This window comes from Octopus sinensis, linkage group LG8, assembly GCF_006345805.1.
Source record: "Octopus sinensis linkage group LG8, ASM634580v1, whole genome shotgun sequence".
NCBI lineage: Eukaryota > Metazoa > Mollusca > Cephalopoda > Octopoda > Octopodidae > Octopus > Octopus sinensis.
Window position 1 is genome coordinate 41,290,814 of NC_043004.1, and position 24,719 is coordinate 41,315,532.

At 40.2% G+C, this 24,719-nt stretch overlaps 1 protein-coding gene across 2 annotated transcripts in view; it reads right to left on the reverse strand.

The window, feature by feature from the left end:
• The window catches only part of LOC115215101 (protein FAM78B-like), a 147,981-nt gene that overhangs the window by 99,824 nt on the left and 23,438 nt on the right, over positions 1–24,719 (reverse strand). The window lies entirely within an intron of this gene.

Genomic DNA, 24,719 nt, shown 5'->3' on the forward strand with positions numbered 1-24,719 from the left:
ATAGTGTGGTGGAGGGGATTGTAGACACAATACATTTAATTAGTAATATATTTTACTGGCTACAGAAGAATAAAAGGCAAAGTTGACCACGGTGGGATTTGAACTCGGAACGTAAAAAGCCGGAACAAATGCTGCTAGACATTTTGCTTGATGCTCTAATGATAGTGCCAATCCACCAGCTTAATAACTTTCTAATTTAGGCGCAAGTCCAGTAGGTCTGAGAAGGTGTTAATCCTTAGAATCGACTCCAGTACTTGACTAGTATTTTATTATATATTACATAAACTAATATATATCAAACAGGTGACAATACATGGGGTACATGCAGGACAGTGTGAAGGCGAAGAATAAGGTAACTATTCATTCTTAATACACTCTGGCAGATTCGAACATGAATATCTGCTCAGTTGTTTTTCGTCATCGGAGAACACCTTCCTTTACAACAGCCATGGGTTAACTGCAGTCCGCCGGACTTTCTGAATGGCATGAAAAATTACCCTGAATAGTTTGGATCACCTGGTAATGTGCCATGTTTTATGTGACCCGCTTCTCGAGAAGGGTTGCTCATGCGACTCACAGATGTAAAGGCAATTTGAGACACCGAGTTGTTTCGACTTTGTGTTCCCTCAATCAAAGCTACCCCCTTCCGGATCGATGAATCTAAGAACAGCACGATCCCTAGATCTTTGTGGTTTTCATCACTGTTAACAATTTTGTTCCATTTGTTTTCAAATTTGCTATATGGATTAAGTTTTGTATACTAATTCTGAAAATGAAATTCATTTTCCCTATGAATACATAATTAAAGAGTTATTAGTCTTTAAAATTTGCAAAATTTTGGTATTGTAGCCAATCAGAAGAGAGTATTTTAGACATCACCGTGGTGAAGAAGTCTGTTTCTATAGTAACCAAAGCAAAGAAGCTGCACGTGTTCCATCACTGATTGCGAAGAACTCTGCTCCCATAGTAACCAAAGATGCTGCGCATGCGCACAAGGAGTGTAACTACCACTTGTTCTATAACAGATGGAACTCACACTCAACAATTCTAGTTTAATGTTTTGACATGCCGATACCCCCTGCCCTTTGATGATAGAAGAGGCAGCGAATGCGCTGTTTTCTGATTAGCTGAAAATTCTGAAAATTATCAAAATTTGAACACCTGTAAACAACGGCAGTGATTTTATTCAGCTGAATACACGTCACTGATTGGTTGAAATTACCGAAATACGAGAACTTTAACGTGAAATAACTTCGTAAATATAAGTTTTTCTCAAAAATGCCAAGAGTAAAATATGTTTTTTATGACACATTCTACCAGTGTCTGAAATTTGAAAGTGTTTAGTCACAAAAAATTATTTTTAAAATCTGTAAGTCAAAAGGTAAAGATCCCCCATTTTATCCTGGTGAGCCCTTATATCCATTCGATGTTTATAAATGAGTTTTATAGATACTTCTTTCGAAATTCCTATTTTGTTTATTCACACATTAACTTGAGAAGGTCAGAGAAAGAAATTTAGCTATTACTTGCAATAACTACATCTAAACCAAAACTTTTTTTCACAGACCCTTAAAATACAGTTGTGGGTCCTCAATTTACTATTTTGCTAGCGTGGACCCCACGGTCATTCGGAATGCTCACAGCAGCCATATTCCTACCGCTCTATGTCACGCTGTTGAGACCCATATTGGAGTACGGGATTCAAGCCTCTTCTCCTTATCTCCTCAAAGACATACATCATCTCGAAAGAGTCCAGAAGCTGGCTACCCGCATGGTTCTTGGTCTCAAGCATTTGTCTTATGAAGAAAGGCTGAAGACGCTCGACTTTTATTCTCTTGAAAAACGCCGCCGCCGTAGTGATCTCATTCTTGCTCACAACATCATAAGCGGAAAGTGTAACCTCTCGAAAGAGCTGTTCTTCACTTCTGCTCCAGAGCGTGGGATGCGGGGTCACTCCGAAAAGCTCTATCTGCGACGATTTCATCTCAATCGAAGGAGAGGGGCTTTCTCCATCCGGGTTGCCAGATGAGATAGTGAAGATGCCGACGACCGCTCGGTTCAAATGACCAGAAATGACCTGAACTCTTTGCATGAACACCCTCCCTGTACATAACTCCATGTCCCCCTACATGGCCTTGCTTTTTGCTTTTTGAGCCAAAAAATTAACTTTACTTAACTTATAATCTTATATGCCCCCTCGGGGATCATGTGGATTCTAGTTGAGAATCACTGCTTTAGATGATGTGTACTCATAACACGTGATTCATCCGTGTAAGTTTATATCAATTAGGGACTCAATCCTCGTATTTCTTGCAGGAATAAACTTAATCCTTGGCCCTTATTTATTGTTGAGTGGACTACGTGACTATTGAGAATCTTGCCAAATGAACAGACTGCAGCAACAATGGTAGCATGCGAACTACCGACCTTTTATGCCCGGCAATTGGACACTACCATCATAACAATCATCAAAACAATTTCAACCAGATAACGAACCAACAAATCTTTACGTGGTCGTTCGACCTGCAAGAAATAACAACTAAATCTCACTCAAATCACCGTCAACCGTCTTAAGGTGACGTTAGATAATATAGTCAGAAGGGAGTAACTTCGGTATAAGTACTGGAAGTACCGGATACATTTCAAGAAAGTGTTATTTTTATATATGAGGGGTTAGGGTTAGGGGTGGGAGAAAAGGGTTTCTGTTATCTTCAGAAATGTAAACAAAGCCACGTGTGTACTTATACCTGTTTCTTTATTACCCACAAGGGGCTAAACATAGAGGGGACAAACAATGACAGACAAACGGACTAAGTCGATTACATCGACCCCAGTGCATAACTGGTACTTAATTTATCGACCCGAAAGGATGAAAGGCAAAGTCGACCTCGGCAGAATTTGAACTCAGAATTTGAACTCAGAATTTGAACTCAGAAAAGGGTTTCTGTTATCTTCAGAAATGTAAACAAAGCCACGTGTGTACTTATACCGAAGGATCGCAGTCAGAAACATACAATGCCTGGAAAAAAAAAAAAAACGGGGTAGGCACGGCCGGAAAACTTTTCCTCATAGGTTCCGCTAGATAGTGCTGATCTGGCGCTAAATAACAACTCACCCAGCTGTTATTCATAAATAAAATGGCTTGAAGACCCAGCTATGTGCTGAGAGAATAGAACTTTATCAGTGAATAAACAGCGAATAAACAACTGCTATGAACGGTTTTGCTACATCACTGTGTGTGTGTGTGTATGTGTATGTGTGTGTGTGTTGTGTGTGTGTGTGTGTGGTGTGTGTGTGTGTGTGTTTGTGTGTGTGTGTGTGTGTGTGTGTGTGTCTGTACTACACACACGCACACGTAAATATATTTATATCGCAAATATCTTGCACAATGTTATACTGTATCAACAGCTCTGACGTCAAACTAAGATTTGCTTAAAAACAGAAGATGAAAACCGACTTCAATTACAAAATTCGACGATACTCTCTCTCACACACACTCACTCACACTGCCCCCACCTTCACATTATATATATATATATATGTATGTATGTATGTATGTATGGTGTTTGTAATGTGTGTGTCCTGTGGTGGAGTCTTATTTCTTAGAGACCGCCTCTTTTATTAAAGAAATAAGAAATAAAAAAGAAATAAACAGTGAGGATGTGAAGACTTACATCATTCTCCATTTCCCGATAGTTTTCCTTTGGTGTAATGGGGAGAGGGAGAGTGTTGTCCTTCCTTATCTCTGAGAAATGAGGATTGAATTTTTACTAGAATTCCAAAAAGTGTATGTTGTTTCTTGGCTTGTAAATTGAACAAAGAGGCCATTGAATAAACCGGAGATGTAAATGTTGGCTGACTAAAGCCTATTTGTCTGTCTGTCTGTCTATCATCTATCTATCTATCTATCTTTTTTTTTTTTTTAAATCCTCCCCTTTTTTTGTCCTCTTTCTTTCCTTTTACGATCCCTTTTGATCGAAAACCAACCCCCTCTTTTTTACCCCCAAAAGAAAAGCTCTACCTTGTAATTTGTTCTGTCTGTGTGCAGCCCTGTGTGGCTAATAAAGAAACATATCTATCTATCTATCTATCTATCTATCTATCTACCTACCTACCTACCTACCTACCTACCTACCGATGTGTATTTATATTACATGATGATTAATAAGATGATTAATGATGATGAAGGTAATTCTTCGTGTCCGAAGACAATGAGCAAGAGCGGCAAACCCTTAAGTGGCTATGTAAGCCAATCCCTCAATGACAAACTCTGGGGGCACTTGGAGCAAATATGTAGGCTTTGATTAGGTGGCATTCGTGACTATGCCTCTTTCCGTGATTTGAGAGAAATTGGCCTGCATTTGTGGTAGATGAAATGATTACGTAGAGATTTCTTTCATTCACAATTTTCTAAACACCAGCCTGTGTCACTGCCAAAACACTAACTTTATGATAGCCTGCAAGCTCGTGATAGTGTGTGTGTGTGTGTGGTGTGTGTGTGTGTGTGGTGTGTGTGTGTGTGTGTGTGTGTGTGTGTGTGTGTGTGTGCGTGCGTGCGTAGGCCAGAGCAACTGCGACAGATGAGTGCCAAAATAGGAAAGAGGGATCTTTTCGGTTTGAACGGCAGTTTTTTCTAGCGATGTCATATGAAATTGTCACCCATAATTATGACCCTAGTATCGATCTATTGCATTTCAATCTGTTTTAGGGTTAGGGTTAGGGTGGGGGTGGGGGAAGGGTATCTTTTTTTTCTTCAGAAATGTAAATAAACCCAATCTGTTTCTTAAACGAGGGACATATTCATATGGCACAGAATGTTTTTTACCTCAATAGACGTCAGTGATTGGTTTAAATTGCAGAAATTGAAGAAAAAAAACAACAAATATCTTACAAACTCTAGAATTTTCTCAATAAAGCCAAGAGAAAAAGATGTTTTATAAACACATTCTACCAGTATACGAAGTTTAAAATTTTTTAGTTACCTAGAAATTATGTTAAAAAACTGCCGTTCAAACCTAAAAGATCCTTTTATTGTCCTAGAAGGACAAAAGGCGAAATCGACCTCAATGGAATTTGAAGTCGAAACGTAAAAGCACGCAACTAAATACCACAAGACATTTGTCCATCACCCTAACCCGGTGCTCCACAACCGGTATGCTGCGGCACACTGGCATACCACAAGACGATGATAGGTGTGCCGCTGTGTAACCTGAATCTAATTTTTTCCCCTATACCTTTAATTATATTTTAATTCAGGTGTGCCACCAAATTTTGAAACGAATATAAGTGTACCGCAAGGGAACTAATTCGGCCATTGATTCTTTTTTTTTCAGCATTGGCTGAAGTCCACAAAGATTATGGGCATTGTGGGGACACATTAAAACAGATCCTGAAATGGAAAGACGACCACAGTGGAACTTGAGAACGCAAAGGGATGTAACTATACATTGTACTGTAATGCAAGGTCTCCAATTCCGGGACCTCGGGTTATTTGGGACCAGGCTGCACAGAAAGAATAAACTTTAAAATTGTATTCTATTTTATTGTAGTGACGCTACTGTGGCAGTTTCAGCGCGCATGCGCAGAATTGGATTACTTCCGGTAGGCCGCCGGAAGTTCCCTCATGCGCATGCGCAGGAACTGCAACCTGAAAGCGTCCCCTAAATCAGTCCTTTTTTGGAAGAGCAGTCCTAACGGGCGGACGTGACTAATCTTCTCTCGGGGAAAACCCTACGCATTGAGATGCTCTCTTCGAAGCGGGAACGGAGACCGTATCTTCTTGGCTCATCCGAGTGAACATTTGTAAACAGTCCTGTGGACTTGGCTGCCGGTTCGCTCTTAAGAAATATATATGTATATATTTTACCTGTGAACCCGAAGAATAATGTGTTATTTATTGTTATCGAAGACAGCCAGATTTTTGGTTCCTTTTCTTCGACTATTGTATGTGACAAGATAAGACCAGACACCCCTCAAGTGTTCCTGAAACTCTCATCTTGTTACATTATAAACTATCGCAGTTTTTGTATTATATATGTAGTATATATTATTATATATATATAATAATTAAATTATACATTATGCACTTTATTGTTTTGTTATGGCCGCCATCGCCCGGTTCATAGAAAAAAAGATTCTTTTCACTATTTGATATTTTATTAACAACATTTTTACAGAAAAAAGTATAAACGATCAAATAATTGAGAAAAAAAAAAACCATAACCACCTCACCAAGGAAACAAAGAAAAAGAAAAAAGTGGGGTGGGGGAGGATAGAGGAGAAAGTTAAGGGTTGTACATCCCAGAACAAATGGCGTGTTTAGCCGCGCCTCGCGGACGTGATTGCAAAGGCAACGCCGCAGAGAAAGGCAACAACACTTGTTGCAACAGCCACACCATCTCACGGGGCTCATTTATTAGACGGGTTGAAGTTATCCCGATTGTCCTGCATTAAAGAGGTCGTTAGTGTGAACAATGGTTGGGGACTACTGCTGTGAGGCATATCTAGTCCGTCACCATACCATACGTTTTCCGTTCCACACATTCCTTCCAAATAAACGCATGAATATTGCACAGAAATCTTGTAACATATATTAAATGCTAATGCTCCTGTAAATGTGTAGACATTAATCCAGTGGTTCTCAACCGAAGTCCATATGACCCTTGGGGGTCAATACAAGCAAAGCAGTAAATTAAGGATCCACAGTAGTATTTTTGTGGTACATGAAAACATTTTGCTTCTGTCGTGTATATATATATATATATATATACATATATATATATATATATATATATATATATATATATATATATAGTTAATCCAAACAAGAAAACACAACAACGCGAGGACGTGGAACAAATATAGTATTATTGGACGCTCAGGAAAGAAGGAGGGTTTAACGTTTCGAGCGGAGCTTTTCGTCGGAAACATAGGAGAAGGAAAGATCCAGAGAAGGGAAGACAGAGGAAATATATATATATATATATTATATATATATATATAATATATATATATATATATATATATATATATATGTATGTTTGTTCCTTCTCGAGCAATAAGGGCCGGTTTCGTGGTTTCCTTGGCGTGTAGGTTCCCCACCTGGACGGGACGCCGGTCCGTCCCAGGTGAGCTGCAAGGTGCAGGAGGAAACAGTGAGAGAAAGTTGTGGCGAAAGAGTCAGCAGAAGTTCGCCATTACCTTCTGCCGGAGCCGCGTGGAGCTTAGGTGTTTTCGCTCATAAACACACACATCGCCTGGTCTGAGATTCGAACCCGCAAGCCCTCGACCGCCAGTCCGCTGCTCTAACCACTAGGCCATGTGCCTCCACACACACACACACAGGGTGTCCCAAAAGTCACTATACACTTAGATTTTTTTCTATTTCGTTTCAGGTATCATTTGGAAAGACGTAAGGCCATCAGCATTTGACACTTTATCCTTTGCAGTTTTTGTTAGTGTATCATTCCCTTGCCCATGGCTTGCCAATTGACGTTAGAGCAGTGTTGGAAAATTGCTGCCTGGCATGTAGTTTTTCAGTCCCCTACTGAATCGGTAGGCATAATAAAACTCGAGTTTCGGATGCTGGGGCGGAAATCTGCTCCGGCATATCGTCAGATATTAAGACAAACTCGGAGTTTTATTATGGCAACCGAATAGTTGTCACATATTATATTACATATCTATCTATCTATCTATCTATCTATCTATCTAAACTGTTACTCGGAGTTTAACGGGAATGTGAAACTCTGAGTAACAGCTTTTGTTGAATTTCTGCTGCTTTTAAATAAAGCATATTACTCTACCTCTGGTATTTGAGTACTCTTTTTTCCACCTTGTTTCACATTTATGTTTACTCCGGTATCTATCTATCTATCTATCTATCTATCTATCTATATATATATATATATATATATATATATATATATATATATATATTATTCGCTTGTATAAGTTTCTATCTACCAAATTCTCTCACAAGACATTAGTCGACCCGGAGTTATATATATTAGTAGATAGAAACTGTGAGGAAGTCAGTCGTGTGTGTGTGTATCTAACCACCGCTTGACAATGGGTACTGGTTTGTTTACGTCCCTGTATCTTTAACGAGCCGACAAAGATATATATATATATATATATATATATATATATATTATATATATATATATTTATTACAAGAAACAACTAGGTTTCTTATGAAGCCACTGAACATGTTCTCTCAGAATGTACAATCGTAAACTTATACAAGTGAACGTGTGAAAAACAAAATAGGAATTTAGAAAGAAGTATCTATAAAATTCGTTTTTAAACATCGAATGGCTATGGGAGTGCACCAGGGGTCCATAGGTAAAAAAAAAAAAAAAAGTTGAGAACTACTGCTTTAACGGGTCATTGATTTACAATCGAAAGCTACGTCGTGAGATAATGAAACGAGCTCAAACTCGGCTAAACCGCAACTAACATAATTACAACCGGATATAATATATGTACAGAGGAGGTTGAATAAATTAGGGTCATTTATATGGGGTTTTTTTTGAGCACTTCAACCGAAATTTAATTATTATATCATTGCACTCTTTCTTTCTTTCCTCCACTTCGTTTTCAATGAAAACTACTTATGAGTCAGTGCCTATTCATAACCTCATAGTTAATCATCCGAGCAAATACTGAACTTGTAGTAAAAGTTCATATTAAATATGTTCTGTGTGTGTGCGCGCGTGCATGCCTATATACATCATATATATATATATATATATATATATATATATCTGTAAAAGTAAAAAAATACAAACTGGGACAAGAACGTGAAACAGTTAGAAGACGACACAAAAAACACGGACGGGACATTCGAAGCCCTCAATCTTCAGTATATATATACATACATATATATATATACATACATACATATATATACATTCATATATACATTCATATACATACATACATATATATATATATATATATACATTCATATACATATATATATACATTCATATACATACATACATATATATACATACATATATATACGCAGAAGACATAGATGCGGGCAGCGGCATCGAACTCCCTTGAATCGAACACAGAGGGGAAAAACAAGGATAGACAAAGGTATTAAGTCGATTACATCGACCCCAGTGCATAACTGGTATTTAATTTATCAATCCCGAAAGGATGAAAGGCAAAGTCGACCTCGGCGGAATTTGAACTCACAACGTAACGGGAGACGAAATACGGCTACGCATTTCGCCCGGCGTGCTAACGTTTCTGCCAGCTCTCCGCCTTAAACTTTCACACAGTTTCTACTACCAAATTCTCTCACAAGACATTAGTCGACCCGCAGCTATAGTATTCAGTTATTGGCAACAATGTGCCAGCGTTGCATTGTTCCTCTATATCTTTGCATTTCAACGACAGCGAGGTTGAGGCATCAACAATATTGGCTTCAAATTTTGGCACAAGACCAGTAATTTCGGGGGAAGTGGGGTGAGACGATTACATTGACGCCAATATTTAACTGGCACTTATTTTATCGACCCCGAAAAAATGAAAAGCAAAGTCGACTTCGGCGGAATTTGAACTCAGAACGTAAAGTCGGAAGAAATGGCTCTAAGCATTTTACCCAGCATGGAAACGATTCTTATTTCTTTATTGCCCACAAGGGGCTAAACACAGAGGGGACAAATAAGGACAGACAAAGGGATTAAGTTGATTATATCGACCCCAGTGTGTTACTGGTACTTAATTTATCGACCCCGAAAGGATGAAAAGTAAATCGACCTCGGCGGAATTTGAACTCAGAACGTAACAGTAGACGAAATACCTATTTCTTTACTACCCACGAGGGGCTAAACACAGAGAGGACAAACAAGGACAGACAAATGGATTAAGTCGATTATATCGACCCCAGTGTGTTACTGGTACTTAATTTATCGACCCCGAAAGGACGAAAGGCAAAGTCGACCTCGGCGGAATTTGAACTCAGAACGTAGCGGCAGACGAAATACCGCTAAACATTTCGCCCGGTGTGCCAACGTTTCTGCCAGCTCGCCGCCTGAAGGCATGAAAAATATTGAAAACCCAAAGTGAAGTTTTCGAACAAAAATACAATGGTCTGTGAGGGAATTTGTTGTACGGAAACTGTTTTGGTTTAGCCCCTTGTGGGTAATAAAGAAATAGGAAACTGTTTTGGTCGGCCCGGGGCTATGGTAGAATACACTTGCCCAAGATGCTTCGCAGTGGAACTGAACTCGAAACCACGTGGTTGCAAAGGAAACTTCTTTACCAAACAGCCATGGCCACGCCAAAACTTTTGCAATCTTTAATTCATATATTGTTCGATCTCTTGGAAGTTTCTTCATCTTTTAAATGTTTCTTCACTGATATGAGTGTGTGTCGTGATTAAACATTAATAGGCGGTCAGAGGAAAGCTAGAGATTGGCTACTAAATGACTATGATAGTTGTATGTATGTGAAGCAGAAGGTGATGTCTAGAGAAAGAGTTGTAGTTAGCATAGTAAGTTGTGGGGTGGTATGGGTTGTTTGTGGGGTGGTATGGGTTGTAAGGCGGCGAGCTGGCAGAAACGTTAGCACGCCGGGCGAAATGCTTAGCGGTATTTCGTCTGTCGTTACGTTGTGAGTTCAAATTCCGCCGAGGTCGACTTTGCCTTTCATCCTTTCGGGGTCGATAAATTAAGTACCAGTTACGCACTGGGGTCGATGTAATCGACTTAATACCTACGTCTGTCCTTGTTTGTCCCCTCTATGTTTAGCCCCTTGTGGGTAATAAAGAAATAGGTATGGGTTGTTTGGGAAATAAAATGTTGCGTTATATCATCTTTGCCTCCATCTATGCAAAGATGTCTTGAGTGTCTTGAAGTTATCTGTAATTATAGTGTTTGGGAGTGCAACCTGGTGGGACGGCTGATGATTTAGGGGCTATGTGTGTATGTACGTGTTTGTCAACAACCAGCCATTACACATGTACATTACGATAATTATGTATTAGAATGAAACCGGTGTGGAATAACATATTATGGAAAAACTTGATTACTTACAAAATAAATTTGTGTACCATTGTTTTTATGACTCCTGATCAGGCAGAACTAACAGCTACTACCAGGGACTCCGTGAGAAATTTGGAAAAGCGAAACAAAACCATTTTCTGGCCTCGAGGTAGAGGTTGGAGGTCTCTCAAAATTCAAGGGTCCAGAGCCCTGTTTTTAGGAGGGGCAGAGTAGATAGTCACGGATCTCTCCTTGGCTCCTCGGGTCGCATACTGATGTGCCAGCTAAACACCCCTCTCGTAGACCCTGGCTCCATCTTACTAGCGAGGTTAGACAAATATGGTTCAATATGTTCAGGTATTTGATGGGGCAGGGATCATAGTTGTAGTTTTGTCGGCGAAATATCAATTTCTTCTAAAAACATTTACTCTTTTACTTGCTTCAGTCATTTGACTGCGGCCATGCTGGAGCACCGCCTTTAGTCGAGTAAATCGACCCCGGAACTTATTCTTTGTAAGCCTAGTACTTATTCTATCGGTCTCTCTTGCCGAACCGCTAAGTTACGGGGACGTAAACACAACAGCATCGGTTGTCAAGCGATGTTGGGGGGACAAACACACATACATACACAAACACACACACACACATATATATATATATATATATATATATATATATATATATATATATATATATATACGACAGGCTTCTTTCAGTTTCCGTATACCAAATCCACTCACAAGGCTTTGGTCGGCCCGAGGCTATAGTAGAATACACTTGCTCAAGGTGCCACGCAGTGGGACTGAACCCGAAACTATGTGGTTGGTAAGCAAGCTACTTACCACACAGCCACTCCTGCAGAGTCTCTGAAATTTCTTAAGTGCAAAATTTCAGATGCATTCACAATAATATATAACTAACAACAACTCTTCAACGTGTATCGCATGGATACATTAACGTGAGACATTAGAAACACACACAGCAGGTCCATACAAAACGTAATTACTGTTATATTAGTGGGGATGGCAAAATAACCACTTCCATAAAGTTTTTGAAGTCTACTTCGTAAAAAAAGAAAATAAATAAATAAAACAAAAAATCCCACTTAACCTGAACGAATATATTTCCGTCAGGCAAAATCCAAGCTAAATGAATAAGCTATTAAATATACTACATATCTTCAGGAACTCACAAGAATATGTTATTTAACAACTAGAGCACATATAGCTTCGGGCCGAACAAAACCTTTTGAGTGAAATTTGGTGGGCGGTAAGTCTGTGAGAGCCAACTGGTAGGATTGTTCTCGTTCAAGTGACATAGACTTAATTCATCTCATTGTTTGACACCGCCATCTCGCACTTAGGTGACTTAGCAGACTTCACTCTATTGCAATGATTATGTCCAGGTACACAGCTTGAGGATGACTTACTCACTTCCACACACTTGTCTCGGGGGACCCGAAAAGGGTCATGGGCGCTGGTTTTCCTCCTTTAAGCCAATAAATTTTATTTTTGATTTATAGAACAGTTGACTTCAAACAATCTACATCTGCTTCACAGAGAACCACACCCTAAACTGCACTGTGGGAACAGTTAAAAACGTACAACCAGGACAAGAGCATGTAATGTACTGGGGAAAGATGAAGAAACTCAGGACTATTTATTAAACGGAATAGAGACACGGAAAGAACAAGTCAATATTCAGAAATGAGATAAAACATCATTCAAAGATATTGAGGAATTCAAAGATGTAAAAGAATTTTTAACTAAAACACATCACCACAAAAGAATGTTATCCCGATCTAAAAATCTTTAAGGTGGGTCCCACTTCACATCAGAAAACAAGTTGAGAACGAAATTGATAAACAGTTTTATCTTGATATGAATGAAGACGTAACTCGTTTAAAAATGTTGGTATTCCCGTCCCCAACGATTACACATCGCCTCCCTTAAAAAGACGATACATTGCAGTTAGTGTTGATCTTCAACACGTTAATGAGGTAGTTAAAAGCAAGAAGTAAATTATAAAACAACTAATTTAAAGGAATTTTCAAGATACTCAAAAAAAAAAAAAAAGAACTACATCTTGATTCATGCCATGTAAATAACATCCACACCTTTATACCTTACTAGCAGTATCGCCCGGCGTTGCTCGGGTTTGTAAGGGAAATAACTATATAAGCATTTTTAGAGAGTTACTTCCCCTATAGATGCCAATTCGGGCTTTCTTAGCCATTTCTGTTTTGGTGTCTTCAAGCCATGAAGTCGTTGTTCTAAAAGAACGCTGGTCTCCTTGACAACGCTTTACGACGTTGATTTCCTTACACTCCCTTCCCCACAGCTTCACGAGGGAGGGAAGAAGGGGGAGAAGCAAACAGGTGCAGGTGTGACCATGGACGCCAACTCCGCCGCCATTGACACACGAAAAATTATGCATTAAAATGGAATAAAAAATGATGTTAAATTATTTTTTAAATCGTAGACTCATCGTAGACGCGCGCTAATACTCAGACGGGCTCGATATGAATCACGACTATAAGATACCCGAATTTGGTCAAACTGCACCGCAAAATGTGGGAGTAGTTAGGAATCTAAATCGAAGGGGACAGATACTCACACAACTACAGTTTTATATATATAGATATCTCAATGAAATATTGGTTTAGGAGCTTGACGCATAATTTGAGAATTCCAATAATTAATAGCCAATCTTTCGTTTTTTTAAATTTTTCTCTGTAAATCTAGCACGTGTCTGATAAAACCCATATAAGTACGGGAAAAAAGGAGAGTGACGAAACGCCGAAACAATATCTATCACTCCTTAAGGAATCTGCTCAAAGAAACACAATTTGGATGGCAAGTTGGCAGAGTCGTTAGCACGTCAGACAAAAGTGCTTAGTAGCATTTTTTCCCGATTTTACGTTTTGAGTTCAAATTCTGCAGAGGTCGACCTCACCTTTTATCCTTCAGGGTCGATAAAATAGGAATTAGTGGATCTTTTCGGTTTGAACGGCAGTTTTTTTCTAGCGGTGTCATATGAAATTGTCACCCATAATTATGACCCTAGTATCGATCTATTGCATTTCAATCTGTTTTGGGGTTAGGGTTAGTTAGGGTTAGGGGTAGGGTGGGGGTAAGGGTATCTTTTTTTCTTCACAAATGTAAATAAACTCAATCTGTTTCTTAAACGAGGGACATATTCATACGACACAGAATTTTTTTTTTACCTCAATAGACGTCACTGACTGGTTGAAATTGCAGAAAAAACAACAACAAATATCTTACAAACTCTAGAATTTTCTCAATAAAGCCAAGAGAAAAAGATGTTTTATAAACACATTCTACCAGTATACGAAGTTTAAAATCTTTTAGTTACCTAGAAATTATGTTAAAAACTGCCGTTCAAACCGAAAAGATCCGAATTAGTCGAGCACAAGGTCGATGTAATCTATTAGTTCCCTCCCTCAAAACTTTATGCCTTGTACCTATAGCAGAAAGAATTATTATCATTTATTCTTTTCGACAGATGGCATCAAAACCAGAGACCTTTGGTATGGCAGCATATATTTGTTGGTTGTTGTTCCACTAGAATTTTAGATGTCACAATTCATAATCTATTCTGTATGCAAGTAATTAGTTTGTCCTTCCTTTCTCAAGTCAGTAGGGTGTCACATGAGAGGATTCGCTGGATTCAGGGAACGTCTAGAGACGACTCCTTCGTTGGATCAAGTTTTTGGAGTTACACGAACATGTGGACAATTTTGGACAATTGTAAATCTATCTAAGGCTTCCCAACAATCTCTAATCCCAAGACATTTCTTCAAATATATATAACAGTAAAGGGAAAGCAATCGCTACGAATCTTGAGATAAATTTTGTAACTTCACATCTCCATTCAATATATTAAAAGCGGGTCACATGCGGAAATCGCATAGTTGAGAACTTTTTCACAATATTTCAGACATATATTAAGGAGCACTCCGTCGGTTACGACGACGAGGGTCCCAGCTGATACGATCAACATAACAGCCTGCTCGTGAAATTAACGTGCAAGTGGCTGAGCACTCCACAGACACGTGTACCCTTAACGTAGTTCTCAGGGAGATTCAGTGTGACAAGGCCGGCCCTTTGAAATACAGGTACAACTCATTTTTGCCAGCTGAGTGGACTGGAGCAACATGAAATAAAGTGTCTTGCTCAAGGACACAACGCGTCGCTTGGAATCGAACTCACGACCTTACAATCGTGAGCCGAATGCCCTAACCACTAAGCCACGCGCCTTCACAGACATATATTAAGAAATCGTCAAATACATATCAAGGCCATTAGTGCTCCTAAATCAACTACATACATGATATAGTAACAGACTTAAAAGGTGATGGTGAATTCCAGGCGATAACAAAAGTTATTTCTGTTATCAATTCAAATCCCATTCTGGAGAATTGCCGCGCTGCACAAACAGAACTTTGCAACAAAGGCGATATTAATAAAGAAGAGGAGAAAGAGAAAGAACGTGTGTGTGTGGGTGGGTGTGTGTTGAAAATGGACAGAAGATAAAAGAAATTCTTAAAAATTTGGTGGCATAAAACCAAATATATTGGTTTTATGCCACCAATTTTTATGCCACCGATTTTTATGCCACCAATTTTTGGTACAAGGCGAGCAATTCTTTTTTTTTTTTACTGGGAGGCGGGAGTCGATTAGATCGACTCCAATGCTTAACTGATACTTTATTTTATCGACTCCGAAAGGATGAAAGGCAAAATCGACTTCCACGGAATTTGGACTCAGAAGGTAAATTGCCGAAAGAAATGCCGCTGAATATTTTGTCTGAATCGCTAACGATTCTGCCAGCTAGCTGCCTCTAAAAGAAACCAGAGCAAGACATTAAATAATTAATCAGGTCATACCTAGTATTAATTCCAGCCCTCCTTATTGTTCCTAAATGAACATTTACGATGACCAAAATACCATCACCATGGGAACAACTTCATATTGTTATTGTTTAGCCGTAGATAAACACTGAGCAAGAAAACCTATGATTAGAGGCATTCCAGCCATGACCATTATGCCTATTTGTATATCAGTGAGTATAACGCCCAAATGTGCCCTACCATTTTTATAAGACGGTAGTATGACGTGTGAGGTATTTGGTTTCTATTTCCAGCAGGACCAGCAACTTGGTAGAGATGTCTTCGTTGGATCGAGAAGGCAGTTGTTAATTCCAAATCAGTCCTGATAGACCAGACAAATGGTGGTCAAAGGCATTCTAGCCAAGACAATTCCATCTTTTCGTATACCAGGAACTACATTTTCCAATGTGTCCTTATCTAAGATAGTAGGGTAGAATTTGGGGAGAGAGGAGGGGGGAGTGACCGTGTAGAGATTCTTGGTTGTGGTTTGTAGTGTAGAGTGCTGACTTGTAATGCAAGTTAGTGGTTTGGTGTCATGGGATGATGTAGTGTGTTAATGTGTTGTCTATTGGTTGTTGCATCCATTAAGCGTTACATCATCCCATCTTTAATAACGAGACAATCTTATCCAATGTTTCCTTCCGTAATTCGAAGGAAGGTTTTGACGTGATAGCGATTTGACTGCTATGTATTGCAGGTCGATCTATCACACAGTGGCACCCATCGTTGGTTTGTCTTCACCTGTTATGCGTGGCATGCTACTAAATAGGGAGTAAAGTATTTTTAAAGTCAGGGATTCTCAAAATTTATCTCAGAAAAACTCTATCTTCAATAGTACTGTAGTTTGCATTAAGCATTGTCTGATATGGATAAATGTTTTTCATTTTTTCTAAAGCCTAAACAATGCGAGTCATAATAAATAAAACACGCCGACTGTTTGTACTTTATCTTATAGTTCAATATTTCAGAGTTCAGTGCCCTTCTTCAGGAAATCTTCAGAAATTTCCTGAAGTAGGGGTCCTAATCCCGAAATATTGAAATACAAGATTAAGTGGACACTATCGACTTGCATTATCTCTATATATATAAACGGCAAAATGTCTGTGTGCGTGTCCTTTATACAAATCCACAATTTTTCAGTTAGAGGACTCGCACTTTCTATGGTCATTCAAAACCGTCCAAAGGTGATCGTGCACATCTTTACATTTCCGCAGTCACCCAACAAAGCCATTATAAAATCAATAGGAGTGACTTTTTTGTGAATTTTCTATCCAAAACCCAATCAAAATGCTCGAAACTTGATATGCCAATTGAATACCAGCTAGCTGTATGTGATTGGTCGGAGATTTGGACAGTACTTGCGTGTATGTGCGCACGCACGCAGCTGTATATGCATGCACTAGCACTATGACCCGGCGTTGCCGGGTCATAGTGCTAGTTTCTTATAAGTCGCATCGTTTTGGCTTTAAATGATTAAAAGCATTTATTTATATCGATATTTTAAACAACGTAGCACTGTCACAAAACAACTTCTAAACCTAGTCTAATACTTTTACTTTTCGTCCGTAATTTAAAAGGTAATCTATTTTCGTTATCGATACTGGACGGTAGAGCAACAATATTAAAAGTTGAGTTAAATAAGGTTGACTGTTATCACAAGAAATCGATTTCTTAAAAAGAAAAGCGATTATGTGTTCATTGAACAGCGTAAAACAGAAAACACGGAACAAACTTTCTCGGTTGAAATAACACATAATTAATCAACATAGAGTGGTTCAATTTACTTCAGTGGGAATAGCGGAAAGGTCATGTTTCGGATGTTCGACCGATATTAGGGAGATGCAAGGAATCTTTTCGGTTTGAACGGCAGTTTTTTCTAGCTATGTCATATGAAATTGTCACCCATAATTATGACCCTAGAATCGATCTCTTGCATTTCAATCTCTTTTAGGGTTAGGGTTAGAGGTTGGGGAAGGGTATCTTTTTTTCTTCACAAATGTAAATAAACCCAATCTGTTTCTTAAACGAGGGACATATTCATACGGCACAGAATGCTTTTTACCTCAATAGACGTCAGTGATTGGTTGAAATTGCAGAAAATGAAGAAAAAAACAACAAATATCTTACAAACTATAGAATTTTCTCAATAAAGCCAAGTGAAAAAATGTTTTATAAACACAGTCTACCAGTATACGAAGTTTAAAATTTTTTAGTTACCTAGAAATTATGTTAAAAACTGCCGTTCAAACCGAAAAGATCCGATGCAAGGAATCTTAAATGATGTAACATCTACAGAGATCCAGAAAACGCAGGTTCTATTATAACCGGCGCTAAATATATAATTGATCAAAGTATACTAGAGTTTTAATAAATCCTTAACAACAACGAACATAACAATCTCATCGAGGACTCCTTCGACGTCATGCTATCCTTCTCATGAAATTGTAGATGAAACCGAAACAACCCAAATTTTAAAGGAAAACGGTAAACAAGGGTTAGCTTGAGGTCATGTCGACCCACATCTTTAAACAGAACTTTAGAGGCTCAATTCAGACAGCTATGTGAGGCTGCTGGAGACTGTGATCAAACCCTAGCTGGAAAGGGTTGCTACTGGAAGGTCATATGTAGGGCAATAGATTCGGCTGCTTGCCATATCTCCGGAAAGAGTCAGATGTTGTTGTCGGAGAATTTCCACGACTTCACCAGCCCCAATTTCTGGCCTCCTAATTTTCCTGATTGTAATCCCATAGACTATGTGCGGAGCGCAGTTGAGAAAGACACCAACCGCTCTGCCGGCAACACCAAGGCCGAGGTGATGGTCAAAATCAAGGAGGTGTTCGAAGATCTTCCCTGGGACACTGTAAAGGACGCATGAACTAGGTTCTGGAGCCCTCTTGAGGCCGCGGTTGAAGACGAAGGCGATTACTTTAAATAAAGTTATCTCCCAACCATAACTTGGTTAATATCTTTTGATTTTAGAAAATATTTTTATAATTGGATAGGACATTGTTTTCTTTTCCTTTAATGCAAACTGTCAAATTTAGCCCGAATACCTTGCATATCAATAATATACTTTATATACTGCAAACATTATCTGGTATACAACTCAATACGTTGGGTAGAGTGGATAGATGGATATTTATTATATCTAAGTCTACTCTGAGTTTCACTCTTTGCTAGGCTGTTCATGACTGTTCAGAAAATCGTGAGCTTAGAAGACTGCCGACCTTGATCTATCTATCATACATATATACATACATACATACAATCACGCACATTTTACATATATATTTATTTATACACACACATACGCATTTCACATACATATTTATTCATTCACACTCATGTACATATATACATATATATACACACTTATACACACACACACACGACGAGTTCAACAGGAAAAAAAGGCACAATTACTGTTGGTTGCTGAGATCGAACAAACACTGATTTAATATGCTCAGCATTCTGACATGCATCATTGTCATAATTTGCAAAGGCCAAATTACGTCAGACAGTGCAGAATATGTAAATTGGCGTCAATTGCAGAAAAAATTCAAGCTTGTTGTAAGATATCTAGCACAAAAAGTCAAAACTATCTTGTAAAAAGATTCAGGATCATGTGCAATTTTGCAGGCACCATAGAGATTGAAGTAAGGAGGAATGGTTTAAATTTATGTTCAGAGGCAAACACATCAAGCAATGTAAATTTAATCGTCCATTAAATTTAAGGTACTATCCCGGTTATATACTTGCAAGAGCCAAGCAAAGCTCGTCTATTACAAGAAAGGCGGCCATTTTTGCAAATATGGATGAACTGGTATTTGGATACTAATGTAACCGCATATAATTCTAAAAGCTGGATATTCTGAAGAAGCTACGTATATATTCCATCACTATATTCCAACAGCACAGTTGACCCCGTCATTCGACAAAATGCGTTTGAAAAGTGGTTTAGAGGTAAAGATATTAGCCGGTGTCAGCTCCTGATCTGACATTTATTGAAAATGCATTGGATTACAGAAAAAAATTATAATAAATTGCAGTTTATAATACTTCATCAATTTCAGATTAAAAAAAAGAAAAAAAGAAGATACCCCGGGTTTGAACATAAAAGATAACCCCACAAAATTCGGTGGAAATGCTTGACGACATTGTTGCTGTGCCAGAGGCAAAGAGTTATAACACCTAGTATTGAACAGTGTAACTTTGATGTACATTCATATGCCAACCCAAACCGCAGGAAGCAGCTCAGCCAGGTGGAAGAACCGGGCGGCCCAGAAGGGACGGCTGAAGGTGTAGAGGTGACAGAGGCAGCGGAGGTGGCGGAGGAAACAAAGAGCGATGAAACGAAAAATGAGGAGGGGTGGTCAAAAATCACTAGGAAAAAAAGAAAAACTGAAACCACCCCTCCGAAAGTAAACCAAAAGAAAAAAGAGAGTCTTTGAACTCATTTATGGCCATTAAGGCCTCAAATAATAGACTGGGTAATGTGTTGGCAGCTATGGCCAAGGTAGAAAAAATTGGAAGAAAAAATGATTACATATTGTACAGAATAGGCCGAAAAGATTACGGACGGATAAAGTCCGAATTTTTTCATGACGTGGGCCCCCTCAGAATGGATATATCATCACCATATATATTCGAGGGCCTGCGTCAGACTCCCCCACGAGGCCCAGAAAAAGAGGAAAAAAATGAAGAAGAGAAAGGAAAAGTCGAACCACTGATATAAGGTAAGTCATGGATTACATTTATGTTGGTTGTTTAAATGTGCGCGGCTTGGGATCAAGCTGGAAGCAAGGTCGCTTCCTTAATGATATCAGGTCGAGTAATTTGGATGTTATTGTTGCTACAGAAACCCGGTTAGAGGGGCCAAGAGGTCTACTCCCGCTGTTTGACGGCTACGAGAGTTTTTTTCTCTCCGGCCAGTCCTACAGGCGGGGGTGGGGTGTTGGTCCTATTAAAAAGAAACCGGGTTTTTGAGAAAAAGTTAATTTTTTCAGACCCAGAGGTAGGCTGGTCGTCATGGATTTGACGTTCAGTAACGGTAAAGTTATCAGACTGGTTGCAATTACGCACCCAACCAAAAAGGGCAAAGTGATTATTTTCGAGAACTGGAAAACTTTCTTGGTACTTCGCATTCATTAGTTGTGCTAGGAGACTTTAACACAATTTGCAAAGCGGATGTAGATTGTGTTGGCTTGAGTCCAGATAGAAAAGGTAACATTGGCTTCCTGGAACTGCTAAGCCGCTTTGAGCTAGCAGATCCTTATAGGTTGGAATTTCCGAACGCTCCACTGTGGACATGGTCAAACAGCGACGGATCTTCCAGGTCATACATAGATAGGATACTAATTAGAAAAGTAGACAGAAAAATAGCTAAGTGTCCACAGTTTTACCTGGTCAGCTACAGTGATCATAAAATGGTCACCTGTAAGCTTGACATAGATAAGGTTAAAAATAGAGGCTCCGGTTACTGGAAACTTAATACGTCCCTTTTGGCGATTAAGGAGTACAGAGACCGGATTAGGACTATAATTCAGAGGGCGCTATCTGGTGCCATCATTAATAACAAATGGTGGTACGCCCTCAAGCGAGCCATCAAATTCGAGTCAATTAGATATAGCATAGGATTAGTGGCTAGAGAGGCTAGGAGGGAATCTACTCTAATTAAGGAATTAGAGGAAGCCTTGAAAACTGGCTCTGCGGCTCAGGTGACGGCCAAGAGACTGGCGTTAAACCAGCACCTCGAGGCCAAACACATGGGCTGCATTGTCAGGGCTAGGATCCGCGCAATGGGTTGTGAAGGAATCAACGCCGTGAGATGGGCCCGAGTGGTGGAAGCTCAGCGTGGTAACGACGCCACGATTCGATCTATGACGAACCAACAAGGGGAGTTGATAAACGAGCCCGAGGAGATGTGTGAGGCCTTTCAGGAGCACTTCGCTCAGCTTTTCGGTGAGTGCGGCGGACTGGATAGGAGGAGAGCCTTTACGGACCTCCTCGACGGGCTGCCGCGCTTATCGGGGCGAGATGCGGAGGGCTGTGAAGGGCCAATCACGCCTGGGGAGGTGGTTGAGGCGATGGCGGACTGCGGCGCGGGCAAGGCGCCGGGTTTAGATGGTCTACCCTATGAGTTATATAAGAGTATGCCAGACTTGTTCGGGCACCTACTGGCAGAGGTCTATGCGAACTGGCAGCAGAACGGGTTCATACCCAGATCTGTGCGCCGGGGAGTAGTGACACTCGTCAGAAAGGACCCGAGCAAGGGGGAGTGCATTGATAATTTCAGGCCCATCACTCTGCTAAACACAGAGTTGAAGATTTTGGCCAAAGTGTTATCGAAAAGATTGGCGCGTGTCGTGGATGGTCTGATCGGGGAGGCACAGACATGTGCCGTTCCCGGCAGAACCATTCAGGATAATCTCCATCTTATGCGGTACACTATAGAGGGGTTTAATAGTGATTCTGGCAAGGGTGGGGCACTGGTCCATTTATATCAATCTAAAGCATTCGATAGGGTCGACCATCGTTACCTGGTATCTGCCCTGGCAGTTTGGGCTGGGCCTTGGCTTCCTCAGGTGGATTATCCAAATTTACGACAACATCGACTCGGTAGTTCGGGTGAACGGCTTCTTGTCGAAGCCGTTCAACATCAAGCGCTCGGTTCGTCAAGGGTGTCCGCTCTCCCCGCTTTTGTACGTGATGGCTCTTGAGCCATTACTGCGAAAACTGAGCGGCATCCCGAGACAGCCAGGTTGTGGAAAATCGGCGTCAGCGTACGCGGATGACATCACCATCATCGTAACCGAAATGGATCACCTACGTAAAGTAGGCAAGGCCATAGAGGTTTACGAGACGGTGACAGGAGCAAAAGTTAATCGCGAAAAGTCAGTCGGCTTGCAACTCAGCACCTGGAGAGGCAAGTCGATGCCTCCTGACAGCGTCGTGGGACGTTGGACGGAGGCTCCGATTAAGTTGCTAGGGGTTTGGCTCGGTCCAGACCTCCAAATAGAGAAGAATTGGGGCGAGGTATCGAGCAGGGTGGCTGCAGTAACCAAGATCTGGTCTTGGCGGTGGCTATCCCTGAAAGGGCGGAGGTAGCCAATGTGTTTATCGCATCGGTTATCACCTACCGCCTTTCCGTCGTTCCTTGCCCTGATTCGTGGTTGATCAAGTTGGAAAGACAGCTCTTCTACTTCTTGTGGAAGGGCGGGAAACCACTTGTGAAACGCTCTACTTGCTGTCAACAACCGTTAAAGGGTGGGCTAGGGATGCCTTGGCTGATGATGCGCAGACATGCGCTGAGGTTAAGACATCTGTGGCTCTACCTGGATGGTGAACGGGTGTGGTCTCCGCTAGCAAAACTGATGTTTCCCAAGTTCACTAGTTTCGGTGGATGGGAAACCTGGCTGAATCGTAGATCGAAACTGGGCACATGGTACACGGAGTGTCGCAAGGCTCTCCTGCTATTCCGTCGCTCGGGCAACGCCTGCGGTGGGGGTTCCACCACATTCTTCTATAGAGGGTTGGTAGAGGCGGAATGTGAAGATACCTTGGGGGAAACCCTAGGTCTCGACGATAATCAGCTGGCCAGTCTGTTCCGACGTACGTTCGAGCCGAAGACACTGGACAACTTCCAGAAGTCTCTGGCATGGCAATGCTACAGAGGAGCTCTACCTGTTCGGGATAAACTCGCAAGGCACGGTGGCCAAGACAGTCCGATATGTCCAAGATGCGAGCGGGATAGGGAAACCGTCCCGCACGCTATTGTTCATTGTTCGGTTGTGTCTGAGGTGTGGGTTTATGCCGAACAGCTGTTGTCAAGCACAAGAAGAGTACAGCTATCGACTGAGTCTATTACAAAAATTGACCCACCAGATTTCCTCGCGAAAGAAGGTAAGAATTGTTTTCTCGTTGTAGTAGCAATTGCGAAAGAGGTGATATAGAAGACGAGAATGAAAGGTTTACGGTCAGGTAAGTTCATATCCGGCCCTGGTTTGATGAATTACTTCATCTTTCACCTGAAAAGGAAGATAGGGCTGGAGAGAAAATGCCTGACTAAGAGAGTGTATGAAGAACGATGGAAAGATGTAGCACGAAAGTTGCGAGTGGATGATACCACATAAATGTAAAACTAGATGAAACCAAAGTATCAGTGGGGAGGCGGGGCTCGTGGGGTCCGAGCTAAACCCGCTCCCACTCCATCCGTAATGTCTTCCGGTCTGTTCCTCATTCGATTTTTGATATTTTTGTAATTTTTGTAAATTTTAAAATTCGCCATTTTTGTAAACCCATTCGTTAATCTGACCCCACATCAGATTGTATTGTCCCCTCTATGTTCGCCCCTTGTGGGTAATAATAAAATATTCATATGTAAACTATTTCTCTAGTTATCTGCTTGATTCATGAAATACATTGTTTGTTTTTTGTATATAACATCATTTACAGTATAAAACCTCATTTGTTTACATATATAAATGTATTCGGTATTTGACCAAGAACTGTGTTTTACGATCAGTCACACTTCCTGAAACAGCACGGTTTCAAAAAATTTCAAAAGAAAATTTCAAAGAAAAAGTAACAATCAACAAGCTTCCGGTGAATTGAAATAACGATTCGGTTTAAATTTCTGATTGATGTAATTTCAATTCTTACGTCGATAATATCCTTCAGAAAAGCGTGGTTTGTCACAATACCACATTTTTCTCTTCGTTTTAGGCTTTAAGACCTTAAAAGTAAGCAACTCTGGGTTAAAAGGCAACATGTTCAAAGTGAAGTAAATTTACAAAAAACATGAT